We start from the raw sequence: 12,257 nt of genomic DNA, 5'->3' as shown, positions 1-12,257 counted from the left end.
TTGCAGTTACAGCAATTATTAGGTTTTTCACGTAGGCGGACATTCTCAAACTTAATTTCTTTCTGTGCTACGAGCACATTTTCTGAACTAAAACATGGCTAGTTCACTTGGTAATAATAATGACTGAAAATTATATAAACGCGTAGTTTTCCGAGTAGATTTACATGAATGTTGGAGTCGGAGTTGAAGTCAGAGTCGGCGTTCCGTGAAGAAAACATTAGTAGAAGAAGTCTTTAAAGAATTGGTTAGTGATTTCACAGGGGTGCGAATGGGGAAAATATTTAAAAACACTACATTATGTGTACATATTAGGATTGTCCAACATTTGGAAAATCTTAAAATTTATGCGTATTCCTGTCTCAGGTTATAGATTATAAATTTATAAAACCGTCAATGAACCTGCAATATAAGCTCACAGGAAAATCGTTAACATTTGTCTAAATGCGTTTGAAAGTAGCTTCCGTAGAGTGGGCGTGTCCGCGACCATAACGGCAAGCAGACTATAGTAATCATGAAATCACGTCGCTTGATTGGCTAATCTGCTATTCTTCAATGATCACAACCAATGTTCCCTCGAAGCTGCGCACGTGCGCAAATGCGCAGTGCTGAAGCGGTCTCTGCGCACAGAAAATCTAAGTTGCGCACAATAAATCCTAAGTGATGTTTTTTAAGTCGTTGCGCACTGTTGTCCAAGGGACGACGCAGGCGCGCAAACTCGTGAAAAATTAGAGGGAACTTTGCCAGGAGCAAATAGTGTTATCGCTGAAGTCTTACACCGAGGTACAAGTGCGGCCCGCAAAGGTAAATATTGCGCTCCGTGAAGATATGAGACTTTGCAATCACGAGCGCCTAACGAAAAATCTTTTCTTTTAGTATGGTCTCGTACGCGTGAGCGATACTGATATCATTTCAATAGCGCATTATTTTCTGGGAATGGCGAAATAAAATGGTTTAACAAAGTTATAAATAACAATGGGCTAGCTCGAAGTTAATCTGCGAGAAACTAGCGCATAGTCTTCTCCGCGTGTCATGAACATTGCGTAAGATTTCCTCAGGACCGTAACTGCCGCACCCCAAACCCTCAATTAGGGGGCCGAGATCGAAGGGAGCCCAAAATTATTTCGTGAAATGACATAAATCATGGTGTATTTTTTGGGAATTTTTCAAAATATTTTTCGCGCGAATTAATTTTGTCAAATATCTTGATTATTGGATACCCTTCCCATTACCTTGGCACGACGCACCAAGACATATGAAGTTATAGACCAGGGGTCGGGAACCTTTTTCGACCGAAGAGCCATATTGACCCAATATTTTCAATTGTAACTCCGAAAGAGCCATACATGTCAATCATCTGTTACATCAAAATTGAAAATTCGAGACTTATCGGTAGCACTAATATACGGGATTCGTAGTGTATGCCATATTTTTCTGCCCACATGCGTTAGTGGAGTCAAACATGGTCACTACAGCAGTAGCCTACATACCCACTGCAGGGTGTGATACGTCAGTGACGTGGGGTTAGGAGAGGCAATGGAGGCAGTGCCTCACATGTCGTCAGGGATGAGCGAGGGAAAAATGGGAAACCTTCAATGATTAATGCTATTTTTACCGATGTCTATGAATGATTTGATTTTAAACATTTCTATTCCCAAAATCACGGAAATTTCACATTTATTGTTCGAAAATAAAGCGCGAAAGGAGAGATGAGTCGCATGCGGGCCGAGCCTCACCTGTGATAGCGCAACTCATCGTAAACGCCTTGTAGAATTTATCATCACTGATATTATTCAAATTAAATTGTCGCGCTGATTCTGAATATCTAATTATTGATCGACTTCTAAATTATTCGACGTAACATAACGCTTCACACCTACATTTTATGGCGGCTGTAGAACGCTACTTACGATACCAATCAAGAACTTGGATAGTTATATGGCGTTGTTTTTAATTTGAATTTGTAGTTGGTAATGTCACTTCCTAGGAAGTTTATTTATTGGCGCAGATCAGGAACACAATGTGTATTTGAAATCTGCATTGTCCTACAACCGTCACCATGTCAAGGTATCAATCAATACATCGTGCAGTCCCAGATTTCGAGGGGCACGATGGCGGGTAGATCTAATTCGCCAATGCTGTTAGTCGCCGGCACGACAGCAACTTAAATTTGAGGATTTTGAGAACGAGGGGTACGGACCCCTAACCCTGGTTTACCCACTGTCTTGACCTCCTCAAAGACATGTTTATGCTGTCACGAGAATAATTATTCGGGCCGTCATGAAAATTTACTAACAATTTGCTGCAATATTGATAAATTATGAACAAAATTAACAATTTGTCAAAGAGCCGTATATTATACCCAAAAGAGCCATATATGGCTCGCGAGCCATATGTTCCCGACCACTGTTATAGACTATGCGACATGCGACTCCGAGAAGTGCGCCAAAACGATCAGCAGCGAGAAAACCTTGGCCGAAAAGGAATGCCCTATATGCTGACCGAAAACTTCGATTCATACATATAAGTTTAATTGTCCATAGGCGCGTAAATGGCTGGCGCTGAATGTTCATGTGCTGGCGATCCGAGTCCCACAACAAGACAAATGCCATGTCGAGGGAACATTATATGCCAGTAGAGAAATACCAATTTTAAATCGTGTTCCTGTTTTAGTTTAGTACGTTTGAGCGATTTCAATGTCTTTTGACAAAGCCGATAGGAGGTCACGAAATAGCATCATGTAACTAAGTCATTATGCCGACGGGTGCGCCCGAAGATGTTTAATTAATATTTAGAGGACCTACCTTTTCTAACACACCTCACTCAATCAGCTTTACCGGCAAATCTGATTATGTGAGCACAGAGAGGATAAAAATGGATAGCACTAGATGCAATTCCCGATTATATTGACCGATTCAATCATTAATCATAAAAAAATTTCGCGCTTCGCGCGTTCAGGCTACGCAACCACCCAACCGGCCCCCGATGTAGATGATAAGGATCGTCAAAAAGCGCATAGCCCGATAGGAGGGTCTGGGGTTCGGTTTATCACCTTATGTGGGGGGCTGGTTGCGCACTATTGTCCAAGGGCCTGCGCAGTGAGTTAACGTGTTAGCGCAGACTCGTGAAAAATTAGAGGGAACATTGATCACAACGGTTGCGGCTTGCTTACCAGCTGGTCAAGAAATCTGCTAACGGCGGTGTATCTGTAAGCGCATTGTAGGTTGGTCCGCAGATAATGATTTAAGATTAATTCAGAACGTGTTGAGTTACGAAATACATGATGAACAAAGAATAACTGCTTCATATAAACATTTAATACATGACTGAATGGCTTATTGCAGTGGTTCCCAACCTTTTTCATCTCGTGCCCCCCTTGGCCGAAATTTGAGATAAAATTCCCCACTTAAGAGAAATCTGCCCGATGATTAAAAAAGGTCATTTATACCACGCAAACACCTGTTGACTGATGAATAAGACGGGCGGTACCGGGTGTTTGTTTCTAACAGGACTGTAACAACACTTTGTAGACCTCCAAAACAATGGTCTTGGTCCCAATCAAACAAATTCTGGAAGGCTTGACTCAACAAACCCCCACACGTCCATTTGTGTTTTCGGCTTACCATGAGCTAATATAACTGCTGTGAAAAATCAGTATGCATAAATTTACTGGTCTCGCGATTTTTTTCTCAAGTTTGCGTATGCATTTGGCCAATATTATTGGTACTTTCATATATAGCATGATTGACCAGACTCGAGTCCAACTCGAGTCATAATTTTCTGATGACTCGACTTGACTCGAGTCATTTACTCAAAATACGGAAATAACTCGACTGGACTCGAGACAATCTGTGCATTGACTCGACTTGGACTCGAGTCATTGTGCATGACTTGAACCAAGCCTTATGACTCGAGACTAAGACGGCCAATACCTACATTTCATAGTAATTTCGAAGAACAGTTAAGTGACCACCATATTGGAATGAATTTCGTCTATTGGTCCTGGTACTTGTAAATGCGACAAGAAACTGCTCAAAGTGGGCATTCAATATCACCAAACAGAGTTTAACAAGACTTCATCTGGAAACTGAGCAGTTAACACAATGACTTGGAATCGGATTCGCCTCGAGTCATTTTCTCAAAATACGGAAACGACTCGACTCGAGACAATCTGTGTATTGACTCGACTTGGACTCGAGTCATTGAGCATGACTCGAACCAAGATGTATGACTCAAGACTATAAGACGGCCACATTTCATTGTAATTTCGAAGAACAGTAAAGTGACTACTCTATTGCAATTTGGTCTATTGGTTCTGGTACTTGAAAATACGACAAGAAACTGCTCAAAGTGAGGAAAATTAGTATATTATAAATTCAAATCATTCAATATCACCAAACAGAGTTATAAAAGTGGGTTTAACAAGACTTCCACTGGAAACTAAGCAGTTAACCAATGACTTGGACTCGGACTTGAGTCATAATTCCATGACTCGGACTCGACCCTCTGCTCGGTGACTCGGATTCGGTCTTGACTCGAATCAAAACTATGACAGTGAAATTGACTTGTGACTTGGTTACAGCCCTGATATATAACCAGAGGTGGTCAAAGTAGTCAAGAAAGCTACTCAAGTAGAAGTAGAAGTAGTGTCGCAGAAATCTACTCAAGTACGAGTAGAAGTACCTTTTTCATAAGCCACCTAAAACTACTTGAAGTAGAAGTAGAATTGACTGACTTTAAAGCTACTCAAGTAAGTAAGTAGTTTTGAAAACAGTCTTAATTCGTTCGCATAGACCATAGACTATCAAAAGCGGTAAATTGAGCTATGCAGAAGGTGCAGAGACCTTAATTCGTATTGACGCATCCCAAAAGGTATCAATTTTCGACAGAATAAGCATACTTTCGCATCATAAGATGCAAATTATAGTATTAGTATGAAAATGCGATACTAACCCTTTCTTTACTCGAACACCTCGTTTTAGAGAATATTGTGGCATTGCACCCTATCTCATATTATATGGCCCAAACTTTAGGCGTCGAGCAATACGGAGAAGGCGTATCGGTTACGGTTTCAACACTTTGCGCGATTGGTACACGTTAATAACGAATATTGCGGATCGTAAAATGTATATCTAGTCTAGCTTTATTTTCGGAAAATAGAGGCATTTTGCTTTTATGCTTCAAGATGTATGTTCTGCAGACAAAAGAATTGAAAGCAATTAGAACTCAAAGTATGATACTCCGAGTATTACACTCGGAATTGAAAGTGAAAGTGAAATACAAATACCACTTCTAATAAGCGGAAAATACATTTAATGTATTTTGTCCATAAAGCTTCAAAGGTGATCTGCTGAAACAGGTCCAAAAATATCCAAAAAGCCGGATATTCCAGATTAGCAGGACACGTCATGGGCTGCTAGATAACGATAGGATAGGTCATTATTTGCTAGATGGCGAAACGGTGGTTTCAAACGTTATGGTGGGCCATATTTACAGTGACAAAATATTTGATATGGGCGACAATGCGGTGTGAGCGGAACCATAAGCAATCCGTTACCTAAATTATATTCACTGATACTTTCGTAAAACATATATGTCACTCCATAACTACTGTGCGCGAAGCGCAAAAAAATTTTGGGCTCTGCTTTACTTTTATAAACATTAAATGTTGGTACTCCGTGAAAAGAGCCCCGAAATTCCTCAGGCTATCTTTTGTATTGGGGGATTAAACTACTTCTACAAACTGAAAATAGCGAAAAGTAAGTAAGTAGATCACAAAATATTACGAAGTAGTACCAGAAGTAGAGGAAAACTACTTGAGTGCTTCCAAAAAGTAGAAGTACTACGTTACTGACCACCTCTGTATATAACATACGCGTGATAAGATTTCCTTCTGGAGCTCATTGAAATTTAGGACACCCATTCCGTTTCGGCAACATAGCACCAAGTTTTACATGTCTTTTTTCGATCGGGTAGCTGTTCACTAAAAATAAGGCAAGGCTAACGATTTGTTTGACTTGAATTGATGACGCTGGAATATTTTGTCACTGTCTGAAAATGTTGACTTGAAAATATCAGATAAATATCAGTTTCATTTTTTAGGTTTTATGGCCTATGTTTTCAATTTATCAATATCAGTTCACTGTGACGTCCAAATTAAGTATTCGTGACGTCACGGCTAAAAAAATATAAAAATAAAAAACATAATTGAAACAAGGATCATTTTTTAAAGATATTTGCTTTCAATTGATTTTCAAAAGAGAATATTTGCAATTATTCTCGCATGGAAATTGGTACTTCCACTCTTACTTGATTAGAAAGTTACGACGTTTCTTCTACTTCTACCTAAATACCAACAATGACTACTTTGACACCTTTGGGCGTCGATATTTTCCTAATAAAGCTCGGCAATGCATTGAGGCTATCATAGGATTGCCAATATTTGCCATGCGTCCGGAATTTCACTGTCTAAACTGCGTCCGAGAGGAAAAGCTTAGATATGCTTAAATGTCCGGAATTTTGAAGGCTTGAAGGAAGCAGAAATTTTTTTTGCAAATTAACATAAACAATATCTTACTATGGATAAGAAAACGCTACTTGAAATTTTTCTTCGCGCTGCGCGCGATTTAGTGTCACTTGTATTAATATTAGTGTGGGTAGCCCTGTCATCGCAAAAAATACAATTAAAAATAAATTAATATAATCATCATGCGCTGTAATAAGACCAATTGTACTCGCAATTTTGAGAGAACCGTATATTCCTACTGTCGGTAACGCCGTTTGATTGCTTTAGTCAACGATAGTAATTCTCAATCTTGGGGTCGTTTTGCCCTTTTTATGGATCGCGAAGTTGTTGAACTTAATCAGCTTCTAACATAGGCTGTGAGTAAGTATATGGGCCAAGATGCTGACCATTATTTTAGTAATCAGCTTTCCAAAAATTGAGGTGGACCACGGAACATTTTCAAATTGCAAATGGAATAGCGACCATAAAAGTTTGGAAACCACCGGACCGGCATTTCGACCCACTATTAGTCATATCCGTGCGACATGAACAATTTGAACAAGGCTTAGCGAAGTATAATTCTCAATTACGCAACCTTCATGTTCAAAGTCATCATCTCCACCATCTCTATACCGCTAACTTTGATCACATGGACTGGGAGAGGATAAAAATTTTATAGTAACATATGGAAGAATAGAATAGAATAGAAAAAATGTCATAGTAACCGACATAAAGCAATTAGTTGCGAGGTTAATATTAGAAGAGAAATATTTGCCTTACGGCATGTTATAGCTTGACTGCAATCATGAATTCATGCCCTAACCTCCTTCTGCGAACAGAACGTTTGCATTTGCCATTTGTGACAAAAGTTTCCCGGTCAATTAGTTTGGGATTCGTCAATCCTTAGGAGCTAATTAAAACATAAGCATTGCACAATCATTGTGAATATTTCTTATGTTATATCAGCTTACATTATTCCACTTGGTTACAGAGTTGGATCAATTACATTATTTCAGTTCAATTACATTTACAATTACAATTATTTTCATGCATGTTTCAATTACATTACAATTGCAATTACTCCATGCTAAAAATATCAAATTACAATTACAATTACAATTACTCCTTACATGCTTCAATTACATTACAATTACAATTACAATTGCTGCTGTTGAACATGTAATTGAATAATCATAAATTCAACCGTGCTCCTTGACAACCGTAGCGTCGTAATTAACAACAATTCAAGTATTCATGTTTCATTCATGATACGCAAATACCCGGTAATTAATAAAAAGAAAAAACGTTTTCGAACTATTCCAGTATGCAGTATGTCGTTGAAAAGAGTATTATAATATATGCACGTGTTGGATTTGCGTATATAGTATATAATTAAAGAAATAATATTATTTTTATCGAGGGACGTAGGAATTAGGATGAGGAGTAAAAACAAAACCGTGCTTTGTCAGATAGGACGTTATATAATATCCAGTGGTCTGGTTAGTTAGCCAGACGAAGTAACGATGCAGCATCGTGATATCGTATTGTAGATTGCCAACCCACGGATAGATGCGCAAGATGTGAGTCACGGATGAATGCACCGACAAATGTAGGGGAGACCGGGGACAATTGTAACACTTTTCGTATTTTCCAACATTACGTGTTTTTCTCGTGGAAATTTCACTTCCAAAGTTTTATATAAAGAAGCCAACAACTCGATAGTTGATATGAAATCTAAATTGGAACTCAATCAACAATCAATCATGGAAATTTTGGGTCGCAAAAATCGCTGCTCAAATGTTACAATCGCCCCGTACCCAGGGGCAATTGTACCACCCTTGCGGGGCAATTGTAACAGTGTTATTTATAACTAAACACAAACTAAATGAACAGCGAAAACGGAAGCACAAATTGTAATATTTCATGAAACTAAAGGAAGAGACGTTTGAACGCTTCCAGGATACGCCCCATCGCATTTATGGCATCTGGATGCAATATCACCCTTCGTGTCTTGTTCAAGCTTAAAGTGTACGAGAGACACATTCATTCCATCATCCCCCTACACATATTCGGCCTCTTCTACCAAGGTTCTGTTGTTCAGCGGGCATAATGGGTTGGTCATTCGGTCACCTGCGAAGGTGCGAAACCGATCTGACTAACATATCTTGGTTGAATGGGCCGATGATAGTATAGTAAAACGAGGACGCAACATTGTCTGGCGTCAAAGCTATAATGATATTTATCTGTGCTGTAGCAAACTAACATAAATTGTTCACATCAAATATCAAAATGTAAGTGGGCCATGATCAAAGTCAGAGGACGAGAATTAAGCCATGACTATTGAAGTTCGACACACCAAAAGTCGATCAACATGAGAAAGGGTGGTTGAATCACGGAAATAACCGAACCGTCAGATTCACATCACCACTATTGTATGGCCGTTTCGACAGATGATCATGTTAGAATTGGTATCGCAAGGCAGTATCTGTTCTGGTGAACTTCTGGCTGTTGCAAGATTATTCTGCAGTAGATGAATGGTAATACTAACATATGAACAAAGACATTCAGAATTGATAACATATTGTAACGGGGCAAAAGTAACAGAGTGTTACGATTGCCCCTGACACGCTCGACCATGATTAGTGTCTCAGTATGGTACCTTCCCGGCGATGCAAGTCCTATTCTTTCTATCACCACGGTAGACTATAGTAACATTGTTCCAGCTACACATATTACGTTGTAACTACTTGAGGTACTATTCGCCTAGACAAATTATTCCAGACCAGAAAAACTTTACTCGAGGGTCAAAAATTTCGTTTTTTGCAAATTATTCCGGGGTTTCGCATCGTAGCTCAACGTAACTCCAGGTATAATAGGAGAGATAACTACTGCATGCGCACTTAAAATATCAAGCTGATTTCTCCACCCTACTAGCGGTGAGGTCGATTGTTACATTTGCCCCTAGTTACATTTGTCCCCGGTCTCCCCCTACTGCAGAGCCGACTAAAAGAAGCAAACCTTGTAGTCCTAGAGCTGGCGATCCAAGCGTCCAAATTTGATGCATCTGGTCTTTATCGTAAGCTATTGATGCACTAATTCCGAAAATACAAATTAAAATCTTGTCAAGGCAATGTAACTGCTCCAAAATAGCCGTTTAAGGCCGACTGTTCTGAAAAGTGAGAGCGCCGCAGCAGCATGACCACAACAATGACCAATTACGCCCAGCGATTGTTCAGAACAATGCCGATTCCCAGACTTTCACGACTATTTTGGGATGGTACCATTGCCTGGAAATATACTTTTATTGCGGAATCAGTGCGACACTAGCTTTCGATTAGGACCATACATATCAAATTTCGACGCTTGGATCGCCAGCTATGGGACTATCAATTCTGCTGCTTTTAGCCGGCTCAGCAGTTCGCTTCTCGGCGTATTCAATCGTGAGTCACGTGTTGCGAATCCATCCGTTGGTTAGTAATCTAATAATTGTATACAATGGCAGCGGAGGCCAGCATGGCGGTAAAAATAAAAACTTCGCCCGCAAGGGCGCAGTCAAGGGCTTCCGCGAATGGATCCACCAAATTCCTTGTCGACATTTAAAGAGAATGCATTATAAGTCAATTATTTTATGTTGTGCTTGTCAGGTCTGAATAGCAATTTAATGTAATTGAAATTGTAATTGAGCAAAATTTTTGTCAAATTACAATTACAATTACACAAAATAAAAATGCTTCAATTACAATTACATTACAATTACATTGAAAAATGTAATTCATTATATTCAGCTCAATTACAAATTACAATTAATCCAACTCTGCTTGGTTACAGTAGTACAGTTTCCATCTTATCATCACGAAATAACTGCGTTGGACTGGCGTACATGGCCGACGGCCATATTGTAGTAGTCGAAACACCCAAAATAAGATGGTTCCAATCGTGAAAAGCCGGCGTAATATTCAGGTTACAAAATGATGAGACTCTCAAAACCTGCAATGTTAGTTCGCACGCACCTGTAACTGAAAGCGTTAGCATGCCAACCCTAGGGTTACCATATTTTGTAAATCTGAAAAGAGGACACTTTTTCAAAATTTTCAGACTTGTAAAACCGGAGGAATATCCTGAAAAAATGGTAAATTTTTCCCACTTTGTGATCGGTTAACTAAATAAAAGGTCAACTTTCTGGCTCAGGTCCCAAAATACAGTTTTTCTTTCACATTACCAACTGGTTGACTAAAAAAAAGGTCAACTTTCCGGCCCAGCTCCCGAAATACCCGCCAGAGCGTTTCTTCGATGCTGACTTGATGTATCGAAGTCGATTTTGCCGTATATTTAACCAAAATTCCCAAAAAAGAGGACAAAATCTCAAAAAAGAAGACATTCGGGCGTCCTCCAAGGACACTTTCAAAAAAGTCAAAAAAGAGGACAAATCCTCTTAAAAGAGGGCGTATGGTAACCCTAGCCAACGCACCATCTGAATAATGGTGTCGCACTCACCACAAATGTTAGCATTGTCTCAACCGACCGTATATGCTGATCCGGGTGTGAAACATCAAGTCGTGGCGTGAACGTTTCGTATACTCGATAAATTAGCCCAATCCCCGAAGTGTTAGTTGACGACCGATCACGATACCCAACACACCATCCGAATAAGCTACCACGCCGCCTATCATGAAAGGGTCACTATGCCACCACGGGTTTTCACAAATATAGCACACCGCCATGTCACCGATCCCTATACCTCTACAGGCACCATGCCACCCTGCCTATGCCTTAAAATATCACCATGCCACCCCAGATTTTCACGGCACCATGCCATACCGCGCTTAAGAATCCCAGGCACCGGTTAAGCTATTATATCAACTACTCAGAGCTATAAATAGTTAAAGAACGACGGGCTTACAGAGACAAAATCTTACGTCATATTTGGAGGTAAAATAGTAAGTTACCAATCGAGCTTAGATATAGTGGTTCGCAGTTATCACAATCTGTCGCTACTGAACACATTTCTTTACCTTCGTTCCTGGGGAAGCGAGTGGCGCAGTGTGCTAAGCGACACAGACACGTCGAATATAAGTGAAGTCGAGGCTTCGAATATCGACATAGCAACAGACACTGACGAGGACGCATGGAAGAGAGAGTGAATGCATAAGTGACCGGAAGTCGTCCGGAAAAGCGGACCACGTGCCACCAGTCCGGATTCATGCCAAGACTAATCCACAATGCTTGTTTTAATTGTTGTTGATGGTAGGGTGTCGACCTGCGACTACATCTGTGAGGGGGCATATTTGGAATGCTGGAGTAATTAGCAAATACTGTGTTTGGCAATATTGGTATAGGGTTTATCAGTTATGCAAAGAAATTTCCACTTTTCAAAATCTATATAAAGTAGACAGGGTTCGTGTTCGGTAGATGTTCCGTGTATGTTTCGATGCATTAAGCTACGCGCTTGGCTTCACAGATCAGTGAGCGATATTTTAAAGGATCGGGAGTCACGGCGATCAAGTATGAATGAGTGACATTAGTTCCTACCCAGTTCTGATCCATTTATGACTACAACAAGAGCAATAATATTATGATTAATGCATTTTTGGATAAGTATTACAAATAAAATCCATATTTGTTCGACAGACCTGTAAGCCTGGGCATGTGCACTGTAAAAAGCGGTAGCGGGTATAGCGGGTAGCGGGTATATACATTGAGAATATTTGCACTAGATATAGCATATATTTCAGAAATGCGTGCACGATCGTATTTC

The sequence above is a fragment of the Botryllus schlosseri genome, chromosome 12 (genome assembly GCF_051294905.1).
Source record: "Botryllus schlosseri isolate E-star chromosome 12, Bs_hap1, whole genome shotgun sequence".
NCBI classification, from domain to species: Eukaryota; Metazoa; Chordata; class Ascidiacea; order Stolidobranchia; family Styelidae; genus Botryllus; species Botryllus schlosseri.
Note: the sequence above shows the minus strand (reverse complement) of the source record.